The sequence below is a fragment of the Dreissena polymorpha genome, chromosome 1 (assembly GCF_020536995.1).
Source record: "Dreissena polymorpha isolate Duluth1 chromosome 1, UMN_Dpol_1.0, whole genome shotgun sequence".
In the NCBI taxonomy this organism is placed as follows: Eukaryota; Metazoa; Mollusca; class Bivalvia; order Myida; family Dreissenidae; genus Dreissena; species Dreissena polymorpha.
In genome coordinates, this window is record NC_068355.1 from 119,312,284 (window position 1) to 119,330,020 (window position 17,737).

A 17,737-nucleotide genomic window follows, 5' to 3' on the forward strand; every position below is an offset into this window, starting at 1 on the left:
GGTGGTGGCTGATTTCATGATGGTTTCCGAAGTTGTTATGAGTTGTGGTGATTGTCTTGTGGATGATGTTGCTGAAGTGACTTCTTCTGTTGGTGCAATTAAACAATATTGTGGTGTCATAATCGAATGAATGTATGTGTCTGTGTCACAGGAAGCCATTTATGCTATTGTTGAAGTGGTGTAATAACAATTAAATCAAAGTTCTATTTTTATATTTTATTTCCAATGTACTCAACTAATATTTATGTGTCCACATTACTAAAAATCTATTAATTGCTACTCGCTTTCACGCATCCAGTTCTTAACCTTCCTAAACCCTCACTGACTATCATCTCAATCCCTAACTCCCTTCTCTCAGCATTCTGACACACCCCTAATTCCTTTCTTCCAATCAAATCTAATTATCTTAATATGCATCTTTCAGTCATTGGTCACATTCATATCTTTCACCCATCCAACTGTCACTCACAACCTTTTACATAACTATTACCCCCTACTATTTCACACATGTGTAACCGTCTACCCCTTAACCTGGTGGAACTACTTCTCTATAGGTGTCCCTGAATTCTCTTTGATGATTATCTCAGGTTCTCTGGTATTACCACACCAATATAACTAAAGACAACTTACATAATTACCAACATACATGAAATATAAACTAATGAGCATCATAAAACATATTAAATATACTTTCATAACTTACCCCTGGTTACACATTCTCCCTCTCTCACTAAATTTGCTCCGCAAATTAACAATATCAATGCATAATGAATAAACAAGAGCAATATGGACAACATGTCATTCAAAACAAATAAAGAAAGAAAAGCATCATGCCAAAATACTCAAAATATAACGATAGTATTAATGTCAATAACCGTTAAGATTGCATGATAAAGTCTTATTAATCCATTATCATACTATAATCATTATATATTGCAAAATATTGAATCAGTTTTATATCTTATGTGCAATATTAATTAAATCATTTTTTTTTGTTCATTTGTATGTATTCAACAAAGTTCAAACTTTATATAAGTCACATTTATAATGTTTGTCACTTTTTCACCTGTGGCACTTCTGCCCTTATGTAATCTATTGGTTCTCAAAGTTCGTTTAAGTGGCGTTGTGTAATTTTTTGTTTTGACTTAAATCTTCCAGGTTCGTTTAACTACCCATCAAGTTTGCAAAGTAATAAGGCAACAAGTCTTTTTGTAGAATATACCAACTTTTATTCTTGGTTAAATGATCGTATAGATTATATTGTTCTGTATATTATCCTTATTAAATAATTGATACTAGAAAGAGACTTAAATAAACAAGATGCTCCAACACAAATATAATCCGTCCAATAAGTAAATGTCCAAATGTCCGTCTCTCTTGCACTATCCCGTGAAGCCTTTAAATTGGGATGTTCACTGTGCGCGTTAAAAACCGCTTGGCTCCAAGTTTGTTAAAAATACCCCGCTTTTATACTGATCCTTATATAAATGCTTATATAAAGGTTTATATAAATGCTTATATAAACGGTCACGTTTTAGAAAAACATGATGGTCTCAACAATTTAACAACCTCCCCATCATCCTTTCAAAATAGTATCTTAACCCAAATCAACAGTAGTTCGTGGCCTGGTCAACACCTGTGACCGCCAAGAGCACGACATCATACCATGTCCCGAATTGAGTCCAGTCAGTCTACCATAACATTAACTAGATCATCCCATTGTGTGACAGTACATGTACCCTTACATGTATGATATTCTACTGGGACAGGAAAAGTGTTACATACGACCCTTTCTAAGAAAAATTATTAAGGATTAAATTCTTTTTCTAAATCGTCCGTAAAGTCATTGGTTTTGGGCAATTCTTAATTAAATGTTTGGTTGACAGACAGTTGTGACATTTGTTCCTATAATATTCATGCGGACAATCTTGAAGAAAATGATCGGTTGATTTACACCTGTAACATCTGAGCCTATGTTCATCTGGTTCCCGTAGTAATTCATGAGGACAATCTCTGACAAAATGGCCTGTTGAATGACACGTGTAACATTGGTTCCTCTGCTTATCGAGTTCCTTTTGTTGACTGACCGCATTAACTGTTCTACAGTTTTTCGCTATGTGTTTTTTTTCTTCCACATTTATAACACCTGCGCGTCGGACGCGCATGATCTACCTCCATCGGTTGTGGACCATGATCATGTGATTCATACTCTCCGTGACCTTTTCTCATGTTTACCCTTTTTTAGATATTCTGCTCCTTTAGAGCCATGTTAACGGCTTCTGTTAGATTACTCGGATTACTCCTTATTAATTTTTTTCTCACAGGTTGATCGATCAACCCATCAGTGAACTGACCTACTAGAATTCGTTGCATGGGATCCCTCTCATCCAGTTCAACTTCATATGCATCCCTAGCTAACATCAATAGACGTTCCCCATAATTTGCGACATTTTCCCCTGCACGTTGCTTAACGTTCCTTAACAGCTTTAAAGCGTATTGTGGGTCAGTTATATCCCCGTATCGCATTTTCAACTCAGCTTTTAAGTCAATGTACCTAACTTCAGGGTTTGTGGTTAAAAATCGCTTTAAGGTTTCACAGACTGGGCCTGCGGCCGTCTGAAAAACTATTTTAATTTTCCTGGCCTCATCGCAATTATGAATCATAAAAAATCTCTCTAGTTCTAATGTCCAATCATGGAATTCCGACGATTTTCCCAAAAATCGTGGTAACTGTGTTAAAGCTGTGTTTGCATATAAAGTGTCCGGTAAGTTAATTAAACTTTCAGCCAGTACTTGAAATGGTGTTTGTTGCGATCCAGTGGCCATCTTTAGATTATTTTCTTAAAAACTGTAACCTTATTTCTTGATCCTAAAATGTAAAGACTGAACAACGTAACCTAAAATGTGGGTATCTAACCAGCTCAACCTTAATTATGAGTGTTTAACAAGTTGGCAAGTAGATTAAAGAACAAAGATGTAAAAAAGGTTCTGACCTGACTCCGGCTTGCGTGACAAAAATGCCTTCTCAGCTGTGTACCTCCGGTGAACGTTTCTCAGGAGAGCTCCACCGATATGTGCGTGACCTGTAATTATTAAACAATATTTAGAAAATAAGAATTATTTGTTTATTACTTAACAATTATTGATTAAATCTATATAATAAATATAAAACAAAATGTTCGTCGCTGCTTCCAGTCGTTGTCGTGGGGGTTGTCCGCTGCTCCCATCGCCAAAGTCGTTGCTGTTGCTGTTGTAGATGTTGCTGAAAGAAAGTTTGTTAATGTTGTCCGCTTTCCTAGCGTGTCGATGAATGGTTATTGTTGCGCATCATAGCGTCCCACTGTAAAATGAAATGTTACTGCTTCTGGTCGTATCTTCCCACTGTAAAACGAAATGTTACTGCTTCTCGTCGTCTGCTGCTATTGCCTGAAAACTTTTAAGTATTGTCACACGGCTCCAAAAATAGATATTGTCTGCAAACTTTTAAGTATCCTGGCATGCCGCACCAAAAATAGATAAACCCATGCGGCACTTCTGCCCTTATGTTATCTATTGGTTCTCAAAGTTCGTTTAAGTCGCGTTGTGTAATTTTTTGTTTTGACTTAAATGTTCCAGGTTCGTTTAACTACCCATCAAGTTTGCAAAGTAATAAGGCAACAAGGCTTTTTGTAGAATATACCAACTTTTATTCTTGGTAAAATGATCGTATAGATTATATTGTTCTATATATTATCCTTATTAAATAATTGGTACTAGATAGAGACAAAAATAGACAAGATACTCCAACACAAATATAATCCGTCCAATAAGTAAATGTCCAAATGTCCGTCTCTCTTGCACTATCCCATGAAGCCTTTAAATTGGTATGTTCACTGTGCGCGTTAAAAACCGCTTGGCTCCAAGTTTGTTAAAAATACCCCGCTTTTATACTGATCCTTATATAAATGCTTATATAAAGGTTTATATAAATGCTTATATAAACGGTCACGTTGTAGAAAAACGTGATGGTCTCAACAAGTAAACAACCTCCCCATCATCCTTTCAAAATAGTATCTTAACCCAAATCAACAGTAGTTCGTGGCCTGGTCAACACCCGTGACCGCCAAGAGCACCACATCATACGATGTCCCGAATTGAGTCCAGTCAGTCTACCATAACATAAACTAGATCATCCCATCGTATGACAGTATATGTACCCTTACATGTATGATAGTCTACTGGAACAGGAAAAGTGTTACATAGGCCCCTTTCTAAGAAAAATAATAAAGGATTAAATTCTTTTTCTCAATCGTCCGTAAAGTCATTGGTTTTTGGCAATTCTTAATTAAATGTTTGGTTGACAGACAGTTGTAACATTTGTTCCTATAATATTCATGCGGACAATCTTGAAGAAAATGATCGTTTGATTTACACCTGTAACATCTGAGCCTATGTTCATCTGGTTCCCATAGTAATTCAAGAGGACAATCTCTGACAAAATGGCCTGTTGAATGACACGTGTAACATTGGTTCCCCTGCTTATCGAGTTCCTTTTGTTGACTGACCGCATTAACTGTTCTACAGTTTTTCGCTGTGTTTTTTGCTGGAGCAGTATTGAATTTTCATTAAAAACAGTTAGTTGGTCCTTTATTTAAGGCAAGTGACCGATTGCCCAAACAGTACAAAACAGCACAATACAGCACAATACAAACCAACATAAACACAAAATATGAATAAAGCTGGGGTCACCGCCTTGGAACGGTCAATGCAAAGCATTGGGGGTTTAAACCTGGTTATAGAGCGCTCAACCTCACACTTGGCCCAGCAATATTCATAATACATTTAAGTGTAAATAAAATTTAACGTCATAGCATTGTAACTCAAATTAAACAATAATAAAAGGGAATTAAAACGCATTCAATTTAATTACTATTTAATTACTCAATTGCATTGAAGATACAAGAGTAACAGAATTACAACTTTTTGACGAACGATCAAATAAAACTATTAACAATTGTCAACTACATTCCTTCTTTATAGAAAAGATTTGAGAATATAGAATCATATAGTTAATATCTTAGATAATCATCGCGCAAATACAGGAAGAAGCAGCAATAATGGGTGTAAAAATTCCATATTACATAGCTTGGTTGTTTATGTGACAACTAAACAAATTAAAAATAATTAAATCAAACAAGAAACGCCTATCATACTCATAATTATATGGGTCTTTATTTATTTTATATTTAAGTACAACCATATTATTCCTTTTGTTATTCTAAGAATGCTCATTTTATACATATATCTATTTGCAAACCCAGAAATCGCATAACTATCACTTCATCGAGGCAAGAACACATTTAATGATTTTGTCATAGACACATTTCCTTTTGATTACATCTTCAGACTTACTCCTGACTAATCCTTAGCACCGCCCATTTATTCAAGAATAAAAATACAAATTTTATATTAGAACATTAATATAAAGTAATAACCGCTTAAACCTGCGACTTGCACTTGTGCCAATAATATTATGTTCTACTAAGCACATGGATGTCATTACTTCACATGTCTTATACCTTTGTGATTGATCACTTATTGAACAGTTCATAAACTGTTTTGTGTAATCATTGAGAAAAGTTAACTTTCTTTAATTGCCATTTATGGTTTTCGGAATGGACAAAATAAATTGCATTTGTGCCAGCCAAGAGACAGGTGATCGAATAGGGGAAAACAGAGACATTGGTGACTGTGGAACGGATGCTTCCTCTTTGTCCTAAAAACTCTTCTTTTTTATAATGCATGCAAGCAGTCCAATACAGGTAAAGTGTTCCCGGAACAGCTCTGTCTGCACATGTGCACGAAAATGCTCCATCAAATTTGAAATGCTGTATTTGTTCTTTTTTTAGAAGAGCTGAATACTTCTTTCCTGATGCTGGCAACTTATTCATTTTTTCATTTCCAGACCAGGCTTGGCGAAATTGCCGGTCCGCCGGTCCTGACCGGCAGATTTCAATTTGGTCCGGCAGGTTTAACAAGAATGTCGGTCCTGGTGACCGGCAAAATGTGAAATGATTGCAAACAAATCTTTTTTTTTTCAAGTTGAAAATTCGAAGAGCAAATCGCTTACTACATCATGAAAATGAAATCGCTTGTTGTTTTGATGTTTGCTGTAGGTTTGTTACGTACAATTAGCAAATCCAACTTGTTACACAACACCTACTTTAAACTCGTTTGCAAAATCGCCAACTGCGTTCTAACAAAAAAGATCTTGATAGCTTTGACATATTTTTCGAGTAGGATAAGGACAATAAAATATGGTATCGTGATAAACAAGGCCATATGCATACGCCATTTTTCATAAGTGTAAAGAGTACAGTGCATTATGGGGCAGAGCTTTCATTGGACGAGCGAATTTAAATTTAGATTGAATGCAATACGATACATGTACAAAGAAATGTTTTTATTGCATCATATGCAGTGCCATGTAAAAAACGTGCTTCCCGGGGACTTTCTCAGATACTGGTCAAAAATGAAAATGAATCTCTGTTAACAATTACACTGCGTTAGCATGTAAATAAATCGTCTTTTTTATTTAATTAATTACTAGTAAACGTTCTGAAAAATGAAATGCCTTAATCATTAAATGTCAGGTAACGTGTTTTGTACCGTGCGCAGTATATTTTAACAGCCGCTCCAAACTGCAATCATATTAAAGTAAGAATGTTTAAATCGTTTCGAATAACTTTAATTTGATAATTATTCGGCTTGCACATACGTTATTGAAATTATCGCACCGAACCGTTCTAATAGGGAATACATGTAATAAAAACTGACACGCGAATTTTTCACAACATGATTGACATTACACAACCGATTAACACCAATTAGCTGCCAGTGTAACCTCTAAGCGATTAAAATCAATTTAACGGCCGGTTGAATAAAGAGATCAAGATGTGATCGCTGCCATTTTTGAATTTTCTAGTTAAGTTGTTGTTGCTTTACGGTCCGGCTAAATTTTCTCCGGACCGGCACATTTTCTGAAATGCCTGTCCGGATGACCGGCAGATTTTTTCTAATTTCGCCATGCCTGCCAGACAAATTGTTTTCCCTTTTCAGTCAGTGCACCTCGATAACTTTCTTTTCCCATGTCAACATCAGATTGTGTGAACACATTCTCAGTCCCAGAACATATTGTCATCAAATCCTATGTGGGATAAACCTTTGGATTCCATAAAACCAGAGAACTCTCCATATTCAAAGAAGCGAAGGAATGTTCTTTGTCCACTTTTGAACGCCACAGCATAAAGAATACCATCTGTTAACAAAGACGTCTGATGCAGATAACTAAAGACAACTTACATAATTACCAACATACATGAAATATAAACTAATGAGCATCATAAAACATATTAAATATACTTTCATAACTTGCCCCTGGTTACATCTGTTATTTCTAAGGAGTTGAGGATGGGTTCTCAATGCTGTGAATTATGAGGCAACCGAGTCCATGGTCTGGAGGGTGGTACTGAAATGGGCATCATACATCATTTTGTGGAGAAGTGGTTTCGTTACATCAGGATTTGTGATTCCGGATTCCTTTATCCTGATCTTGAAGACTTAGACTTCTGTGGTTACATAGATGATGATGTTGGAACTGGTGATGGTAATGCTTTTGATGGTGTAGTTAGAGTTGTATCTGGGGCGTTTTGTGGGACGAATGCTGGGGGAGTCTGGGTGTAGTGACCAACCGGCATTCCATTGGGATGCTTCAGGGGTGCAGATCACTGCATCTCAAGCAGCTCTGGCTTCTTCAGAGTCGTAGGGGATATGTTTGGGTAGACGGCGAGGTAGGCAGAAGGATTTAGGTGGCAGACCACTGTAGATGGATTGATATGCTGGCCTTGCACATGCCAAGACAGGTCATGAACGTGGCGAAACTCTTAGGGACGTTCAGTGTAGCACCAAGGGCAGATGACTGAAATCTGGGATTGATTCACTTAGATCATGTAGTTGGATAGATCTCGTGGTGATGAAAATGTCAGGACATTCTGAACAGGTGAACGGAGTTGAGCCCTTTATTCGAGGTGCAGATACTGGAAATAGAATTGAAGATTTTGTTGTACTCTCTCACAGAATGAGGTTTTAAAACATGTTTATGACATAAAAAATGTCAACCAATCCAACTTTTGGCTATCAGGACATCTCTAGTTACCAGTACTTATGTAGGAGGCCAGTCCATTGTACTATGCATTCATGGTGTCAAAAGATAGCCATTTTATTTATAATTGAGTTCACATATTCATGCAAATCTCACAAGTTATATACATGTATTCACAAACGAATGCACACTTTAGTTGCAATTAAAATTGAGTACTATACAACTCCCGATTCAATACTGTCATGAAGGTTAACATATGTTTTTGCCACAAAGAGATCCAGTAGGGGGATCCCTCTCAGGTCCGTGATGTCTGCATGCTGTTTGGCCTTTCTGTAGCAACCGTCTTTTTTACAGGTCAGGGTAGCTTGCCATACAAACCATTCTCTTCTTTTTATGTCCCCCACTATAGTAGTGGGGGACATATTGTTTTTGCCCTGTCTGTTGGTCTGTCTGTTGGTCTGTCTGTTTGCGCCAACTTTAACATTTTGCAGTAACTTTTGCTATATTGAAGATAGAAACTTCATATTTGGCATGCATGTGTATCTCATGAAGCTGCACATTTTGAGTGGTGAAAGGTCAAGGTCATCCTTCAAGGTCAGAGGTCAAATATATATGGCCAAAATCGCTCATTTTATGAATACTTTTGCAATATTGAAGATAGCAACTTGATATTTGGCATGCATGTGTATCTCATGGAGCTGCACATTTTGAGTGGTGAAAGGTCAAGGTCAAGGTCATCCTTCAAGGTCAGAGGTCAAATATATGTGGCCCAAATCCCTTATTTTATAAATACTTTTGCAATATTGAAGATATCAACTTGATATTTGGCATGCATGTGCATCTCATGGAGCTGCACATTTTGAGTGGTAAAAGGTCAAGGTCATCCTTCAAGGTCAGAGGTCAAATATATATGTGGCCCAAAAAGCTTATTTTATATATACTTTTGCAATATTGAATATAGCAACTTGATATTTGACATGCATGTGTATCTCATGGAGCTGCACATTTTGAGTGGTGAAAGGTCAAGGTCAAGGTCATCCTTCACAAGGTCAAGGTCATCCTTCAAAGTCAAACGTCATATAGGGGGACATTGTGTTTCACAAACGCATCTTGTTTGAGTTGGGCTACGTCCTAGGTGATGTTGAAGTTGCTAACTAAGGGCGCATTTAATAAATGATGTGCCAGATACTAACTTGTTGGTGTTATACGGATCTTTATAAAATTGTAAACATGAAATAGCGAGTTTATGGGAAGAGTTGCTTTACTCCCAAGTGTAAACTTGTTGAAAGCTTATTGAACTTATATGTATGCAGATTCAGTTTTATAATATATATTTTTTCTCTTTTTTGAAGTTTTTGTGTATGTTAAATTCTTATCACAGAATGTTGATGTTTGATGTTATTTGTTGTCTTATAAAAAATAGCAAGTTCCCAACTCTTCTTTGTGGTAATTATATGTGAAATAAAACACTCACAAAATGAAGTTTATAATGTTGGATGTCCTTCTTCAAACGTGTAAACACAGGAAAGCAGGATTGTTCTAGTTAGCAAATATTTGTTGGACAGCAGTATTTACCGGACGTTCTATTTATTTTGTGTATTGTAATGCTTAAACACAATTTTCTTTGCCACTTACTTTCTGACCCATGTTTGCTTGAAGTTTACAGCAGCAATTCGTTTAGAGGCAAACAATTTAGTTAAACAATCGCATTGTTATACAATTTGTCTCAATTAAATGTGATCTCCATACAGGGGATATTTATTCCACTGTCATGCGCAAAACATGTCCCCTAAATGAAACCCGACTTGTGATGGTAATTTTCATTCTTCTTCTATACAAGAGAGAAGATCTTGCTAAGTTTACTTACAACCTTTTATTTAACCAGAAACTGATGTGGTCAACACACATACAGTATTTAAATTATTGCTTTTGTACATTAAAACTCAACACTTTGTTGTTTACAGATATCTGAATTGCTTGCAAAATGTACCTAGTAAACATTTGAAATAAATACAAAAAACACACATGTAACATTATTCATTCACTGTTTGGATTTTTCCCTTCAAAAAGGATTGTATTGTGTGATCAAAGATCTATAAATAAAGATGTTTATTTATAGATCTTTTTTTTCCATGAAATTGGAAACAAATCATAACTCTATTCACACAAGCAGAAGACAATATATTGCACAATCAAATAAATGTATTTACTTCATTTTAACGTTTTAGTGAAGAAACGTTTCATTTTAACTCTTTTTTTTCCAATTACACATTTTATATAAATGTCCCGTAAATACTTCTATGCAGTAGAAAATGACCATCCCTTTTATAACCCCATATACGGCCCTTGTACATACGCATGTGCACATCCAAAAATGTTTTGTTACATTTGCTTGTAGATGACAAACACAGGATGTATCAGTAAATTTTTCATAAAATATTTTGTAATATTGAGAATGTTATTAACGAAAAAAAACTATTTTTCGTCAGCGAAGTACTTGCTAACCAGTTAACACAGAATAGCAAGCGTATATTATGCAATTTGAAGTATTTTGTGGAAGTGCAAACACAGAATAGCAGTGAATTATGCAATTTTGAAGCCTTTTTAGAATTGTAAACACAGAATAGCAAGTGTATTATGTAATTTTTTATCTTTTTTACACGCAGAATATGAAGTTTTTAATGTCCAAATTTATACTTGCCTGTCATTTGATTAAGTTTTTGTTGGAAGTGTTGTTTGTTGTGTGCTTATTTATTCTTGGAAGCAATTTTGCTTAATTGATTCTTTCTTTCGTCTTACACTTGCAAACAAAATGTGATCTTTTGTAAAAATTGATGAAAGATGCATTTTGAATAATTTGGTTTTTAATCCTGAATGACACAATCAGCCTTAGTAGGACACATTCAACATGTAGTCTGTTTTAATTTCATCAGTTTTGTTGCTGAAGAGGCATAAGGTAGCGCTTACAGAAATAAAGTACAATTATCCATGGCGGTGTAAACAGATGGACATAAGCTTCCATGATTTTTCTCAATTGTCCATTAGGGTGCGCATTCCCCACCAGGAACTGGCCTGCTCTAGTCCCAAAGTTGATACATGTATACCTCATGGTTGCATGGCACGCTCTCTGACACATGGCAAAATGGAATCAACAGGACTCAAATCTACTTTTTGTTTTTACTTGCAAAAACAAATGCAAAAGCTATAATTAATAAAAAACGAAATAAAAACAATTGACAAGTTTGCTGGAAATACAAAAAGAACGTTTATTTATTAAGGACTGTTCAAGGAAAAAACATGATGAGAGGGAATGTATTAAAATTTGGTGTGTTGGGGTCACAGAGGAGATAAATTTGTGTTTGCTTGGACAATTGTTTTCAAATATTAAATAATTGTGTTGTACGTCATTTGTAAAACATAGCAATTTGTGTCAGTTGGTAATATGTTTTGCAATAAGACTTTTTAATTAACACTTTCATAAATCAGATAGGAGTTGACACATGTGTAGGTAACTGGCAGTGAGCAATTTGTTCAACCTCTTCTTGAGTATCAATCCAATATTACTTTCATCCTCTGTGATTAGTTCAGTATTGGTTTCAGTTTTAGGTGAAGGAACCTTTTCTTGAGTTTCTATTCAATATTCATTTCATCCTCTGTGATTGGTTCAGTAACGGTTTCAGTTTAAGTTGAAGTAACCTTTTCTTGAGTTTTTTATTCAACATCCCTTTCATCCTCTGTGATTGGTTCAGTATTAGTTTCAGTTTAAGTTGAAGTAACCTTTTCTTGAGTTTCTATTCAACATCCCTTTCATCCTCTGTGATTGGTTCAGTATAGGTTTCAGTTTTAGTTGAAGTAACCTTTTCTTGAGTTTCTATTCAACATCACTTTCATCCTCTGTGATCCAGGTTCAGTATTGGTTTCAGTTTAGGTGAAGAAACATTCTCTTGTGTTTTTATTTAACATCCCTTTATCAGTTTCAGTTTTAGTTGAAGATTCTGATTGCTGAAAAATGCATATATACAATATGAGCAAAACCACAATAATGTAATGCAATCAAAGAGGACAAAAATGTAATTGTGTGTTGAACAAACATTTAAGAAATATAAAAAAGTGTCTCGTAATTGTTCATCATTCATGGTTGACACATAGTTACTAACAGTGTTCATCACTCTTAAATTATTGGTGTGAAGCTATCATTCGATTTCTCGTCATGCGCATTTTGTCATGATGACAGGATTTGCATTAACTACCATTTTGCTGTATCACGCATGGGACAAGTCCGTCCCTTTCTATTAATGTTAATTTCTCTGCATAATGTGGGATGAAATATTCAACAACACCATATATCAGTTTCTAGTCCAATTTAATGGCTAACATACTTAATATTTTCAGTTGTACAAATACAGTCTGATAGCTACATGATTGTATCTTTCTTGATCCGTACGTCTCCAAGTCTAAACGCTGTCTAACTTTGTTTCCACACCAAACATCTCGTTCTATCAAACTACACATAAACATACAATAATATAATTCTATAACATATTTGATTGGTCGATTCTATGCGCGCTTATTGCTGGTTGGTTGAATTACAACCTAGTACGGGAGAAGTCATTATTCAAGTATGTTCACGCTAAAAAGCATTGTGATACAAATAAATAATGCAAATACAGCCCAAGCCTTAGTGTGTCAACAGCATCGATCCCCTTTTGTTGTTAAACATACACCAGATCTAAATATTTAATCTTTCACTTTGTGACTGTCATGTATACTCGCCATTGAAAAACTTGTCAATATTTCTTACATAAAGAAAACCCAAATATTTCACCTAATTTCCAATCATTATTTGACAAAAGAAAGAGACATTTTCCAGTGTGTATAGACAAGGATGTATAAATTGTACTCTCAGATCAAAAAGGCAATAGAAAATATTAATAAGTGCATAATATTATATAAATATGTTCAGTGTGTATTAGGGCAACAAGTATGTATACGTTGTCACAGTTGAAAACTTTAAGGAAATAATAATTGGTAGACAAGCAAGTATAGATATCAAAATACACGAAACACAAATAACATTAATCAACATCTACGGCCCTAACATAGACGATTCCACATTTTACGAAACATTACAATCCTTTATAATTAATAACCAAGATAAAAATATTATAATCGGTAGTGATTTCAATACTGTCCTGAACCCATTATTGGATAAAAAGAATGGAAACCTTTATACTCATACTAAAAATAGAAACATTTTAAATAACATAATTGTAAACTACAATATGATAGATATCTGGCGTACAGTATACCCAAACGAAAGCAAATTCACCTGGCACTCAAACACAAAACCAACAATATTTTGTAGATTAGACTATTTTTTAATATCTGAATCTCTTTGCAACATTATTGACACATGTAACATAAAACCAGGATTTATGACTGACCACTCTCTAGTTGAACTTAAACTCCACAATATACAACCTGAAAGAGGCCCAGGATACTTTAAAATTAACAACAGCATCTTATTAGATACACAATATCAAACACAAATATAACAGGAAATATTAAATACAGTTCAAAATAATAAAGATGCAAACCCAAACACCTTATGGGAAGTAATTAAAGGAAATATATGTAACACAACAATTAAATACACATCATTTAAACAAAAAGAAACACACAAACTTGAAACTGACACCATCAAAACCATTGAAACACTTGAAAAACAATTGCATCAAACAAACACAAATGATACCACCGACATTGAAAATGAAATAACATTAAAAAAACAAATATTAGATGGAATCTATCATACACATCTCAATGGAATAATACTAAGAGCGCGTGCACAGCATGTTGAACACAATGAAAAAAATACAAAATATTTCGCAAACATTGAAAAACGTAGAAGTGAACAAAAAACTGTACACAAATTAGTAGTCAATGGCAAAGATATAACAAACAGAACTCAAATACTAGAAGAACAACGTTTATTTTTCGAAACCTTCTATAAAAGAAAAAATGTTGAAAATAACACCCTTTTTAAAAATACACATCACGCTTTAAACCAGGAGGAAAAACAACTGTGCGACGGATTGCTTAATGAATATGAATGTGGATTAGCCCTAAAAGAAACGCAAAATAACAAAAGCCCAGGATCTGATGGCATCACAATCGAATTTTATAAAATATTCTGGAATGATATAAAAACACATCTAATTAATTCACTTAACTATTCATTTAACAATGAAAACTTAACTACGCTACAAAAACAAGGTATTATATCACTTATTCCAAAACCTGGAAAAAACTTAGAATCATTATCAAACTGGCGCCCGATAAGTTTACTTAACAATGATTATAAAATTGCAACTAAAAGTATAGCAAACAGAATAAAAAAAATATTACCATCAATCATTTCAAAATCTCAATCTGGTTTCATAAAAGGACGTTACATTGGTGAAAATGTTCGTCTTATCCAAGAATGCATAAACTATTTCAACAATTCAAATAATCCTGGTCTAATATTCTTTGCAGACTTTGAAAAGGCATTCTATTCGCTTGATCATTCATTTATGTTCTCTTGCTTAGAAAATATGAACTTTGGTGAAAGTCTCATTCAATGGGTCAAACTATTCTACACCGATATTAACAGTATTATCATTAACAATGGCTTCTTTTCAAACAGTTTTAACATCGAACGAGGGGTTCGACAAGGATGTCCACTCTCATCATCACTATTTATTATTTGCATCGTGTATCTACCACATCACATCCAATCAAATAAACACATAAAAGGCATATCACTAGAACCTGACGAAGAAATCAAACAATCCCTATTTGCTGACGATGCAACTTATTTTTTAAATGACAATTACGATTCTTTCCATAACCTTATAGAGTCGCTAACCCTTTACGGAATGACATCGGGTCTTAAACTAAACAAAAGTAAATGTACTGTGCTACGAGTAGGTAAATTAAAACAAAGTAATGTTCAATATAAAAAAGAAATGAAATTTAATTGGACATCCGATGAAGCCACAACGTTAGGAATTACTTTCACAAATAATGAAAAGGATACAGTTCTAAAAAACATACTACCTAAATTACAGAATTTTAAAAACTGCTTAAAATCATGGCATCATCGTAAACTTACACTTATTGGAAAAAACACAGTATTAAAAACGTTTGCACTTCCTAAGTTAATATATGTATTCACAGTTCTCCCAAATCCACCGATTGATTTTATTAACGATATAAAATCAGCAATATTTAATTTCATATGGGACGGTAAGCCTGATAAAATAAACAGAACTCAGTTAATTCAATCTGTAGAAAATGGAGGTATCCAATTAATGAACATTGACTCATTCTTGAATGCAATCAAATGCAGCTGGGTTAAAAGATACATAGATAATACCAATACGAGTAAATGGAAATTATTCTACCAGAAAATCCTAAAAAAATATGGTGACTCCTTACTCTTTGAATGTAACATCAGCAATACTATCTTACATGAAATTGCAAACGAAAACATATTTCTGTCTGATGTTCTATCAGCGTGGAGTGGTCACTCATAACTTAGAAACCCAAACCAGCAGTAAAACAATAATATGGAATAATAAAGACATAACGTCAAACAATAAGACGTTTTTCTATAAAGACTGGTTTGAACGAAGCATTAAATATGTCGACCAATTATATGACTACAGAATTAAGGATTTCTACTCTTTTGATAATATATGCTACATATACGGAATACCTTCAAATAATTTTCTGAAGTACTACACACTAATCAAAAGCATACCCATACATATTAAATCTGAAATCAATACAAATAATGCACCATGTACTCAAACAACATTTGTAGAAAACATACTTGGAAGAAAAAACAAAACAAATAAAATATTTTACACACTACAAATTAAAAACCCTACAGAAAACTCCAAAATCCAAAATAAATGGCAAGTCCTTTTTAGAGAAAAATGAACTTAATTGGAAACACATATTTACCATTCCATATAAAGCAACTATTGAAAGCACACTGAGAAATTTTCAATATAAATACATCCATAGAATTATAGCTACAAATAAATATCTCTATAAATGCAAATTATCTAACTCAAATCTGTGTGACTTCTGCAGTGAAAACATTGAAACTATAGAACATCTTTTTGGGGAGTGCAAACACATCCAGCCTATTTGGAATCAATTAATATCTTTTCTTGAACAACATCAACTAAACGTTAAACTATCTTTCTTAAATGTAAGTTTCGGAATTAACTCATTGAAATCAATAGACTATAATAATATTGTGAATTTTATGGTTATATTGATGAAATATTTTATCTTAAACATGAAGTACAAAAAACAAGTACCAAATTTTAATTGTTTTGTCCATAGTCTTAAACTAAAAATCCAGATTGAGAAAGAAATAGCCCTCAGTAATGACACATTACAAATCTTTGAACAAAAATGGAATCGGATTAAATTCTCATAATGTTTTGTCCACTTATATACATTTCACTCTAATGTTAGTTTATCCCTCTAAAATAGTTTTGTTTATTTATTTTTTTCAATCGGACAAGATCATTGTGAATATACAATAAAACACACAAGTCCAGTATGCTTTCTTCCGACTTTATACAACTCATCATTTTTCATAACTATTTCTCTGTTGTTCTTTTCTTTTCTCTCTAAAAAAATATATATATTAGCATATCTTGTATAACATGTCTGAACTTTATTGCTTTGTACAATCACTGTGTTGTATGATCATATACATGTTTACATTGTATGTATGATATTGAATAAAAAAAAATAAAAAAATGTATACGTTGTATTAACGGATGAAAAAGACATTGAGAAAATAATAGTAGGTGCATATACTAATATTTTATGATACATTTGTCCTACTTTTAATTTTATTAAAGAAATGGTATGCTATAAATAGCATGTGTAACAAGAAATATCTGTAAAAAGATATACAGCGTTGATGTTGTAATGTTTGCGACCATATAACAAACACAATTAAGGCTATAATTAACAAAAACAAGACGAACATATTAAGCAAGAAATGTATTTGAAGTCCTCACATGCACAATATACGGAACTCTGTGTTGATTCCTTATTTTGTTAGTAACTATTGAACAAACACAGAGAACAATTAAATATGAGCACCAAAGAATTTCGCACAACATGCAGTACCTTGAGTTTGTGATTCTCTGTGATCTCGATCTTGCGGGTGCACAGTGATCTTCTTGATCTCGTGGGTGCACGCGTTGATCTTTTGAGGCAGCATCATGGCCATAATCTCCTGCATCACAAGAAAGCAAATAATGCTTTATCACAACTTCCATTATCATATCTGTCTATCTGATGCAGTTATAAAGAAAATAATAAGAGACCATGAAACGTAAGAATTATATATTCGACGTCCTCACATTCACGATACACAGAATTGTGTGTTGAGTCCTAATTTTGTTAGAAACTATATCTGATGAAGAAATTTATAAAAAAAAGAAAACATTTTAAGCAAGAAATGTTATTGGAGTCCTTACATGCACAAGGATCTTTCAAAAATAAAAAAAGGAAAAA